The sequence below is a fragment of the Myotis yumanensis genome, unplaced genomic scaffold, assembly GCF_028538775.1.
Source record: "Myotis yumanensis isolate MYYU_CA2020_CCGP unplaced genomic scaffold, mMyoYum1.0.hap1 SCAF_3, whole genome shotgun sequence".
In the NCBI taxonomy this organism is placed as follows: Eukaryota; Metazoa; Chordata; class Mammalia; order Chiroptera; family Vespertilionidae; genus Myotis; species Myotis yumanensis.
The window spans coordinates 212367519-212378815 of NW_027223754.1; the positions used below are offsets into that span (position 1 = coordinate 212367519).

General features: G+C 62.9%; 1 protein-coding gene across 1 annotated transcript in view; it reads right to left on the reverse strand.

Annotated features, from left to right (window-relative positions):
- SHISAL1 (shisa like 1) overlaps window positions 1-10832 on the reverse strand; it is an 89266-nt gene extending 78434 nt beyond the window's left edge. Inside the window, exon 1 of the mRNA XM_070408024.1 lies at window positions 10627-10832. The gene's annotated coding sequence lies outside the window, so the exon portion shown is untranslated. The remainder of the gene's footprint in view (window positions 1-10626) is intronic.
- Window positions 10833-11297: the final 465 nt, after the last annotated feature.

Sequence of the window (11297 nt, forward strand, 5' to 3'; positions counted from 1 at the left end):
CTGCTCGTGGAATTGAGAATACTGTCACCGCAGCAGCGCACAGCTCCTCTGCCAGGCCGTGCCGAGCACCCAGCGCGATTCTTTTCTTTCCTCCGCACACAAACCTGCGGCATGTTGCCCGTGTTAGAGATGAGGAGGCTGAAGGTTAGGGCGGTGCGTTAGCTCACCCAGAGTTGGAGAGGTGGTGAGCCACGGAACTGGGGTTTGAACCCAGGCCGCCCAACTCCTGCCCTGTCTCCCCACCTCTTGCGGGGGGCGGGGGGCGTCCCCTGAGAGTCCCCGAATCCTGGCCTCTCCAGGGGACGCACCAGCAGTGGGTGGAGGCAGAGGCGGGGCCCTGCTCCTGTGAGGAGGCACCCAGAGTGCCCCCAGAGTTTGAAATTCAGTTGCGTTATAAACGCATAAAGAAATCATCAGAACAGAAGCCTCCTGACCGCAAAAGCAGGGCCTCCCAGAGCAGCACAGAAATGGGCCTCCTGGTCTCCGGCTGCCCGGCTCCTGGAGGAAAGGCTCAGCTCCGTGCCCTCCGAGGCGTAGGAGGGTCCACGGCCCCCGCTGAGCCGGGCAGCCAGGTGCCCCCGGGGCCCATCCCCGCCTGAGGGCTTCCCCACCTCCGAGGGTGGAAAGCAGGCCTCTCGCCAGCTCCATGCGGAAACGGAGGCCGAGCCTCGGGCGGGAATGCACTGGGCCACCGAGGCCTGTGCCCGTGGCCTCTGCTGCGTGACCTCTGGCGACTCACTGTCTCTCTGAGCCTCAGTCTCCTCACCTGTGAAATGGGGGTAACACGGAAGATGGGCTTCCCGGTGCTGTGAGACGCTCACATCTGAGTCCTGGGAGCCCATGAGCTTGGGTGACCCGGGGCCACGTGGGATTGCCCCCGGCTTCCAGGTCTCCCTCCAGGTCCCAGTGACCCGCCAACCTCACTCCTACCCGGGTCTTCGCACCTGCTGTTCCCTCTCCCTGGGATGCTGTTGCCTGGCCAACCCTGGCAGGTCTCAGCTCACACGTCACCTCCTCAGTGGGAGTGCTCCTCGCCCTCCGTCTACACTGTGAGGTTGTTGTCCTTTCCCGCGGGGCCAGGTCGGCTGACACACCTCCTAACGTCTGTTCTCTGAGCCTCACTGGGCACCAGGCCCTTCCCTCGCTCTGTCATCCATCCCATTAACAGACGAGGCCTTGAAGCTCAGAGAGCTTGAGTCACCTGCCCGAGGCCACACAGCCACCAAGTGCTGGAGCCGGGGTGTCAGGGCGATTTGGTGGGGCCAGGAGGCCGGAGCTCGCGCCCCGCACCCCCTGAGAGCGGCCCTAAATGGACTGACGACCCCGTGCCCCTCAGCCCTGCCCGCCCTGTGCCTTGGCTCTGGGTGGCAGGTCCCGGGAAGCGGCTTTCCCGGCTGCAGCCGGAGGACGCCCGCCCGGCTCTGCTCCTAACAAGCTGCTTGAATGAGGACACACAACGCGCCTTCATTGTCCTCAGGTCTCTCATCTCCGCACCGAGTTCTGGCCGCCTCCGCAGAGCTAATTGGCAGGCGGGTGCGGGAACCTCGAGGAGCTGTGGCCCCTTTACATGAGGGACCCAGAGGTCACAGCGTGGGAGTGGCGCTTGGAGGACAGCTGGGCTTTGACACAAACCTGAGTGTGGCTGTGAGAGGGCCTGGCGCCCGCCCCGAGGAGGCAAGGAGGGGACTGTCAACCTCTGCTCCTCCCAGGAGGCTGCGGGGGGGCGGAGGGGCTCCACTCGCAGTCAGCCGGCCAGGCCTGGGGGAGCGTGCATGGCAACCCAAAGAATGACCTCTAGGGGTACAGTGAAGGCTGGGGTGCCTCCGAGAAGCAGAATTCCTGATTCTGTGTGGGGTTTTTTTTTAATGTTTGTATTGATTTTTGAAGGGAGAGGGAGAGAGAAACACTGATCTGCTGCCTCCTGCACGCCCCCTCCTGGGGACCGAGCCCACACCCCAGCATGTGCCCTGACCGGGAACGGAGCCGTGACCTCCCAGTGCACGGGACAGATGCCCAACCAACTGAGCCACACCGGCCCTGGCAGAATTCCTGGTTTTAACAACGTAATGTGACCCCAGAGAATCTCACGATCCGAGAGGCCAGTCTCTGCAGAGAGCCACGTTCTACCCCAAACCCGTTTCCCCGTCGCCCGTAGCTCCTGTCTGTCCTTCCTCTACTCCCAGCTCACTGTCTCCCGTGTACTCCTCAGCGGGGGGCGGTATAGCTTCCTCTCCACCCGCCCTCCATCAGAGCCTCCTACAAGGGCAGCCCCACCCCCACCCCCGCGCCCACTCCTGCCCTCTCTCTCTCAACTCCTCTCCCCGATTCTGCCTCAGACACCCAGGACCGGCTGCTCCCCAGCCGCACTCTCCCCGGGGGCTTGAGCGAGGGTGGCCCATGGGGTCAGCCGTCTCCATTGGGCGAGGTGGGAAGCTGGCCACACCATGGCCCGTGACAGCGTCCCCACGGAACACCCTCCAGCAGGCCTGTCTCGGGGCAGAGACAGACACGTGTCCTCGGGGGCCCTGTCACCTGTGCCTTCCTGAAAGTCTGTGCAGGTCCGTGGGGAGAGGGGGGAGGGCAGGAGGGCTTCCTGGAGGAGGTGGTGTTTAAATGGGGAAGAGATATTCACCAAGGAGACGGGCACCCTCCAAACCAGGGGCACAGTAGGAACCGAGGCGCGGGGCCAGGGGAGGGGGAAGGGCAGAGGCATGGAAGTGGCATTGAGTGATAGACGGGTGGGGAGGAGGGAAGGGTGTTCGTGGCAGAGGGAACAGCATGTGCAAAGACCTTGGGGCGCCCGGGGAGCTATGGAAGCCGACACCCGTCCGTGTCGCCTTGGGTCTGCCACCCCAGCGGACAACCTCGCGGTACCGAGCCGAGCCTGCCTCTGCGCCAGGCGTGGCGTCACCACCGAGTACAGCTAAGGGCATCGGTGGCTTGGCCATGGCCACTGTGGCCAGGGGGCCCGGGCCTGGGTCTGCCCGTGTCCAGGCCCACAGACCTCACGCCTCCGGCCACCTCCAGTCCTCTGTGCAGGGGTCCAGCCCAGCTTGGCTGCCCCTCACAGGTGGCTTTGACCTTGTTCCCTTGCCCTTAGAGCCAATGTCCCATCTAACGGTGACGTCGTGCCCTGGTGCGGAGGAGAGATGTGCGGGCAGAGGAGGGCTCCTTCCTGCTGTGGCCAGCACTGCCCTCACCCGGGGGTCACAAGATCCCAAGGGAACCCAGGCGGGTGGGTGGAGCGGGGCTCAGGCTGGGCCACTGCTGCCACCCCCCCCCCCCCCCCCCAGCCTCAGGGACCCTGAAGTACAGGTTCCCAGCGTTAAATTAAGTGCCTCCTGCTGCCAAGGCGATGGGATTAGCGGGCGTGACGGGAGGACCCGGCCTCGGGGAGAGGACAGCGGGAGAGGAGAACCAATTAGCTCCATCCGGCAGCCTTTGTTGGATGTTCCTGAGCGAGAGCGAGGACATGCCCCGCTCGCCGCGTCTTAAACTAAGCGTGGAAAACACGGAGCATTTAAATCGCAGAAGAGGACACTTGAGCTTTATCTCGGGGCCACTCAGGGCTGAGAGAGAGGAGGGGGGAGGCAGGGCCTGGAGAGGAAGAGGCAGATGAGCGTCGGAGGGATGGGCCACAGGCAGGGCAGAGGCTGAGAGGCCGGGCCCTGAGGACCCCCTGGGCTTGGAGGGGACCTGGGGCGGCTCCCAGGAGACCGAGGTGTGGCCCCACGGTAACGAGGAGAAACTTCACTTGTTTATTATTTTGGTGATTAATCCTCAGCCGAGGACATTTCTTCCACTGAATTTTAGGGAGAGTGCAAGGGAGGGGGCGCAAGAGAGAAACATCCATGTGAGAGAGATGCATCGATTGGTTGCCTCTTGGGCACACCGGGACCAGGGCTGGGGATCGAGCCTGCAACCGAGGTACGTGCCCTTGACCAGAACCGAACCTGCGACCCTCCACTCCTCGGGCCAACACTGTAACCACTGAGCAGCCCTGCCAGCAGGAAACTTCATTTCTTCCACGTGACCTCTCCGCCTTTCTGTGCGTTTGACCACCCTGGCCCGGCCGGTGCCCGGCTCACCGCCCCTCCTCCCTGCAGCCACGCCCTTAAGCGTTGAACCATGAGGTCTGCTCCCCGTCACACACTCTTAGGGACGGACTCGGGTCCGCTGACCCCAGAGGCGGAGTTTCAGCCAAACCAGAGGTAACCGCTAGGCCGCAGCCGCGGTCAGCCCCGGCCCAGACAAGCAGCCACGCCAGGTTCACGACACCACGGCTGCTCAGGACCCGCTGCGATGACTAGCGGCCCCGACCAACCCGAGGGACCACGGCCCTGCCACGGCCCTGACTCCCTCAGTCACACATTAACAACTTCCCTGCAGACCGTCCCCTGGCGGCCACGGGAGCCAGGTCTCTGGGCACTAGCCCCCCTGTGTCTCCGGCCTGGGCCACTTTCTAAAAATAAACCCTCACTTACTTTGCTGCCAACTCCTGTTCCCGTCTTCTTGGCTGTGATGCGCGCAGACAAATGAACCCTTTAGTTTGCTGACGGCCAGGCTGGGCTCCCGCAATCCATCGCTGTCCGCTTGCCCCATGGGAGCCGGCAGGGCAGACAGAGGGAAGGCTGCTGGAAGGAGGAAGGCAGCCCCGCGCTCACCCCTTCTCAGCTGTGCGCATGGCCAGGCCTGGGATTGGCTGCAGGCCTGGCTGCCTCCAGGTGCAGGTGGGTTTCTGGAGGAGATGGGCCCTGCAGGGCCTTGTCGAGCTGTGTCCCCCCAAGTGAGCGGGAGAGCTCCTGGGGCGGGGGGGCCTCTGTGAGGAGCAGGCAAGATGCCAGGACAGCCCCCTCCCTCATTCTACTCCCATCTCCTGCAAACAGTAGCCCCTAGAAAAAATTTCATTTGAAACCCAGCAAAAGCCCAGCTGGTGTGGCTCAGTGGTTGAGCATGAACCTATAAACCAGGAGGTCACGGTTTGATTCCCAGTCAGGGCACATGCCCGGGTTGTGGGTCCCATTCCCCGTGAGGGGCGGGCATGAGGCAGCCGATCAATGAATCTCTCTCATCACTGATGTTTCTATCTCCCTCTCCCTCTCCCTTCCTCTCTGAAATCAATAAAAATCTATTTAAAAATAAAAAACAGCAAAAGGAAGCTCCAAGTTTCGTGGCCACAGTCCCCTCCAGGTTGCCCTCCGTGCCTGCCCACCTCATGCAGGATGGACAGGTGCCTGGGGAACAGCTGGCCTCTGCCCAAAGCCGCCCGGTGCCTGGCCGGGTGCTGGGTGCTGGCTCATCCACTCACTCTGTCCTCATAGGACAGTGAGATCCCCATTTACAGGCTGGGAAACCGAGGCACACTGCAGCGGAGGGACTCACCCCGGGCTCATGCTGACGAGGGGCAGGGCTGGGGTCGCCTGGTGCCCTCGGCTCTCAGTGCTGGCCCCTCTGCGGCAGGACGAGGACACGGATGGGTGGACGGACAGTGGCTCCCACCACGAGTCGGGGGATGACGGCTAGTGAACGTGTTTCCTAAACTGGCTTTCATGTGATTCCTCTTCTGTTCAATCACTTCTTGTTTCAAAACGCAGGCTCAGATCTCTCCTTTCTGAGCCGGAGCGGACGGCGAGGTGGCCAGGGACTCCGTCGGAGGACAGTGGCAGGGGGTCCTGGCGAATGCGGCTCCCATGGGCCCCCTGATGGCTGGGGGTGCTGTGACCTCACAGGCCTCACTCTGGACTGTTTGTGGGTCAGGAAGAGCAGGTGGTCCTCTCTCTGCAGGTGACATCTGTGCTCACCAGGTCACCTCCCCAGCGTTTCCCTCCGGGGCCCTGCATCGCTCCGGGCTCCCCTGTGCACAGGGCTGGCGCCTCTCCGTGGGTTTTCACACCATTTTCCGCTCCACGCCTCCTGGAGGATTGGCCGGAGCAGGGACCATCCACCCATTTTACAGATGGACAAACAGAGGCTCCGGGGGCTAAGAGATGCGCTGAGACACATTGGAGCCTGTTCTTAAATCCAGCCTTTCTGTCGCCCGGTGTGCCCAGCCTAGGGGTGTATGTGTATAGTGGGGCGCGGGGGGGGGGGGGGGGTTGACACCTCCCACAGATGCCTCTTGTATAGGATTCATTTCCTTATACATCCTCTCTGCCCAGGATTTTGAAATCTTAGGAGACAAGAGAGTATTTAAGGAGGAAAAAATAACCGGTCACGCAGGTGTTTTGAATTCCTGGCATTTAAATGCCTTCGTAGCTTAAGGGCACTTGGGCTGCGTCCTCTTTACTTTTCGGATTAATGTGAACAAGAATCTGTGAGTGACCTGTCAGCCCCGGCCTCTCCTTCGCCCTGCGGCTGGGGAGTTCTCCAGAGCCTCCCCGGGCTCTGCCACCAGACATGATTAAAGAGCAGGACGATTGTAATTCAAGTAATGAGATCAGAGGTTCCCAGTTACCACTTAATTTAGAGCTGGTGCGGGGGGGGGGGGGGGGGGGGGGGTGGAGGGGGACGGGGGGGGGGGGGGGGCCGAGGCTGAAGGGGCTCCGGGAGACGGACTCACAGGCAGGGACTTGCCTTTGAACGGCCGGGGCTGCACCCTCTGCAGTACCCAGGCCCAGAGAGGCGGGCGGTCTGCTCAGCAAGAGACAGCAGGGCCAGCCAGGCTAACTCGGCTCCTGCCCCCTGCCCCCAGGCCTTTGCCCGGGCAGTGCCCCTCCCAGGGTGCCTGCTGCTCCCTCCTCTGCCTGCTGAGCTCCTTTATGGAGCCGCCACCCCTCGGTGACACTGTAAGTGCCCCCCCCTCCCTTGTCTCTGCTCCATTCTCTTACTACCCCCCTGAGCTGGGAGGAATGCCATTATCTGGGCGCTGACTTCCCCTCTTGGACCTGAACTTGACGAAACCTCTGATATTTCCCTCACCAGGACCATGTGGTCCAGGGAGAATCAGGCACGGCCACCCTCATGGAGTCCCCAGGCTGGAGGGGGCCACATGTGAATAAACCAGGGAGCACAGGGAGGCATCTATGCATGTGGAAGACGGGGCTTCTCGCCCCCATTCTCTGCCCTCCCTCCACCCTGTGCCCTTGCAGTGCCTCAGGAGAGCAGATGGAGTTATGCCCTCACCTTACTGACTCGGGGCTTGGAGGAGAGATGAGGGCCGGGTGATGTGAGCTCAGATCGTTAAGGCACCGCAGCAGCGTGGCGTGGCCTTTCTGCCACAACCAGAGGAGAACAGGCCCCAGAAGGAGACTGGGGAGCAGACCCAGAAGGATTACCGCCAAGGGCAGCTGCACGACTCAGCCCAACCAGAGCCAACCCACATCAGCCAAACCCCAGGCCCAGCAGCAAGAACAATAGGTTTGCTGCTGAGAGCCACCGAGGTTTGGGGACTGTTTGTTACGGAGCGTTGTTGCAGCTAGAGCTGACCAATACAGCAGAGATGTGCCTGGAGCAGGAGGGAGAAAGCCCAGGACAGATGCCACCCTCTGACCTGGGAGGTTAATCTGGATGAAATGCCTAAATGAGAAGCCCACAGAGCACCCAAGAGAAGTGTTGAGAGGTCCCGGGCGCCGGCCAGGGAGCAAGGGCCTCTGGGTGTTGGAGGCTGGGGCCGAGGGCGGCGCTGCCAGCACAGCGTTGGTGCTGGAGGCTTGGGTTTGTCGGCGTGGCGCAGGCACCGGGCTTCCAGGACAGCCTCTATAGTCGTCTCCCTGTCGGCGGTTTACCTTTCCTCAGTTTCAGTCTCCTGCGGTCCGCCGCAGGCCGAAAATATTAAATGGAAAATTCCAGAAATAAACAATTCATAAGTTTTAAATTGCACACCGCTCTGAGTAATGCGATGAAATCACGCAGTCCCGCTCAGGCCCGCCTGCACCGTGACGCATCCCTTTGTCCAGCCTGTCCACGCTGTGGACGCTGCCCGCCCCTCGGTTATCAGTTCGACTGTGGCGGCATCGCAGTGCTGGCGTTCAGGTCCCCCTATTCTACTCGGTGACGGCCCCCAGCACCAGAGTGATGCTGGCAACGCAGATGTGCCAGAGAGAAGCCGGGAAGTGAAAAGATATTACATCATATTGTTATAATTGTTCTATTTTATTAGTTACTAGAGGCCTGGTGTGCGAATTCATGCACGGCGGGGTCCGGCCGGCCTATCTCAATCGGGGCCCATCGGGCCCTGGGCCAGCTAGGGGGAGGGGCCGTGGGTGGTTGGCCCACCGGCCCGCCCCCTGGTCAAACTCCCGGTCGAACTCCTGGTCAAGGGGATAATTTGCATATTAGCCTTTTATTATATAGAATGGTTGTTACTCTTACTGTGCCTAAATTGTCAGTTAAACTGTAGCATAGGTACGTATGTAAAGGAAAAACCATAGTACATACAGGGTCAGGACTACCCCTGCCTCAGGCATCCACGGGCAAAGGAGGTTTACAGTTGTTCATATGGAAAATAAAGCAAAATTAATAAATAACCAAGAATAGAGCGTGCTGCCGTGAACCCACGGGGCCCCGCCCTGTGTGTGCTGTGCAGAGCGGTGCTGTCTGCTGGGCTGTCTTTTGACGGAGCTGCCTGTTCCCAGCGGAGCTCCGCGGGTGGGTGTGCGCACCAGCGCTCGCCAGGCACCCCTCCCACCCCCTCGGTCTCTGCTCGGTAAGGGGGTCCCGGTTCCTGCCACAGGAGCACAGCGTGGAGTTCAGGGCATCTACGATGCTCTCGTGGCCAGGCTGGCGACTCCCAAGGTGCCCTCACTTCCGCACCCCCTGCCTCTGCACCCCCAGCCTTCCCGGATGGTCAGAGGCTGTCGGAGTCAGAGGAGGCCTGGGGGACAGGCCTGCGGCGGAGGCTTTGGGGAGAGGCTGTGTGTTCACGGGCTTAGGACAGGAACCGAGTTGTCCGGGACAGATGTTCCCAGACGTGGGCGGGCGGTGCCGTCACTTAGGGCTTTGCACTGTCCCTCTGCCCTCCCCTCCCCACTGGAAGGTGACCAAGTGCCCCGGACTCAACCGGCAACCCTCGGTCAGCCGGTCAGCCGGTCAGCCGGTCAGCTGGGACCAGGCCCAGGCCCAGGTGATGGGAGGGGCAGAGGCTGCTCTGTGAGCCTCGTCCCCAGGGTCCCAGTCAGGGGGCTGGTGTGAATGTCAAAGCCAGAGCAGCCTGCCCGTGTGTGTGTGTGTGTGTGTGTGTGTGTGTGTCCGCCAAGCACTCTTTGCACACCTACTGTGTACCAGGTCTGTGCTGGGAAGCACTGAGCCTCCAGGCACAGCCTAGTGCAGAGAAGAAATGACGGTGGTGTGGAGGGTCCCCTGTGTTCTGGGTCATGCTCCTACCCACCATCTCTGCCCCCCAACAGCCTGAAATGGAAGGCAGCACCACCCCATTTCATTGGTGAGAAGACTGGGGTTTGGAGGGGCCACAGCTGGGGAGCAGAGGCGTCAGGAGCAAGCCTGGGTCGGGATTTCAGCCCCGAGGGTGGCAGTTCCTCGGTGCTGGTCCTGGGATACCGGCCGCGTGCGAGGACTGGGGAGGTGGGTGGGTGGGGGGCAGGGAGGGGACAGCCCTGAGCAGGGTTCTGGGCATTCGTGGAGGAGGCTGAGAGCACCAGCCCCGGGGGATTCCGAGGACCTCGAGGGCCAGCGGCGGCGGGAGGCGGCGGGAGGCAGCGGGAGGCCGGGCACAGAGGGGCCTTAGGAAGCGTTTGCAGGAAGGACACGCTCAGTCCGAGGCCCTGGCAGCACCAGCATTTCTCCACCGCCCACCGGGCCTTCCCCACGGGCCCACCCCAGCCACAGACCTGGCAGGCACCCCTCGCCTGGCACAGCTGCGGCACACTCAGGCTCCCGGAAGCACCCCCGTGACTCCACTCTGCAGGTCCCACAGCCCCCCAGTACCTCCCTCCTCTGATGAACAGCGGGGAGGTAGCCAGCAGGCGCCCCTCCCCCAGCCCATCTCCCGCCTCCTGTCCTGGGCAGGAGGAGGTGGCGTTACACCGACCACCGAGACTGCGGGGGTCGTCCTGCCCCATGAGGCACAGGCACCCACCATGGCAGACAGTGGGCAGACAGCCCCCCTCACAGCAGGGGACACAGCTCACCCGGTCCCACCAGGCCGGCTCCCGCCCTGAGCAGCCCCTCCCCCCGACATAGTCTCCTGCAAACCTGGACGTGTGACCCAGATCACGGGGACCCGCCCACAGAACGTGGCTCCGGGCTTCCTCCCGGTCTTTCCCGAGACTCTTCTCCCGACGGAGCTCCATCCCAGAAGGCGCTGCCACCTCTGTCCGGGCAGGACCTCGGCCCCACCCACTCTGGGGTGGACAGGAGGCGCTTCTGCACCCTCACCCCCCAAGGCCAGGCCCAGCGCCGCCTCCCAAACTCTGCAACCAGGTCCCCCAAACCCAGAAGCTTCTCATGGAGCCCACAGGACTGGCAGCGGGCAGCGGGGAGAGTGTGGGGCATGGAGGGGGCAGGGCAAGGTCCCCACCCCCCGCCACCAAGGAGAGCTGACGGCCACAACAGGGCTCCCTGGGGTTGAGGACGACACAGCCCCCCCACCTGAGCCCCCTCCTGCCCCCAGGCCCACGGTCTCACCTCCTCTGGGGAGCAGAGCCTTGGGGCATGAGGAGACCCCCTTACCTGTGCGGCTTGTCGCTGTCCAGCCCGTGGAGGGGGGCTCCTGCTGTCCCAGGTGTCGCCCCGTCCCTGCCTCGGGAGCAGCCGGCCACGCTCTGTGAGCACGTCCCAGGTTGGGGCATGTGCGGTGTGCATGGGCGTGTGTGTGTGTGTGTGTGTGTGTGCACGTGTGTGTGTCGGGGGAGGGGGGTGGGGTGGTGCCTCGGGAGCCAGGGATCAAATATTCCTGGCTGCCACCTGCCACCCGCCCATCCCAGGGGCCCGCTGCCTGGGAGGGGGGCGCCCCGGCCGGGACAGGCCAGCCATCGCCTGCCGGGAGCCAGCGTCAGGCGCCGCTTCTGCTCAGCCCGCCGCCCCCAGGCTGAGGCGCGTGGTTTATTTTTAGAGCCCGGCCCTTCCCCAGGCACCAGGCTCCGGCTGAGATTTCCAGCGGCTCAGACTGGCCCATTCCTGGGAATGTTCCCGAAGAGAGAGAGAGAGAGAGAGCGCTGGGGGCAGGACAGGACGCGGTCCTGGCTTCTCACCTGAGCTGCAGGGCTGGACCCGGGTCTCCATGACCCCCGGTGGGGACGGCTCCTGACTCAGGCCACGCCGGGGAGTCAGCTGCCTCGGTTTCCTCCTCTGGAAGAAGAGAGCGGGGCTGGGACCAGAGAAGGGGCTGGGACAGGGAAGAG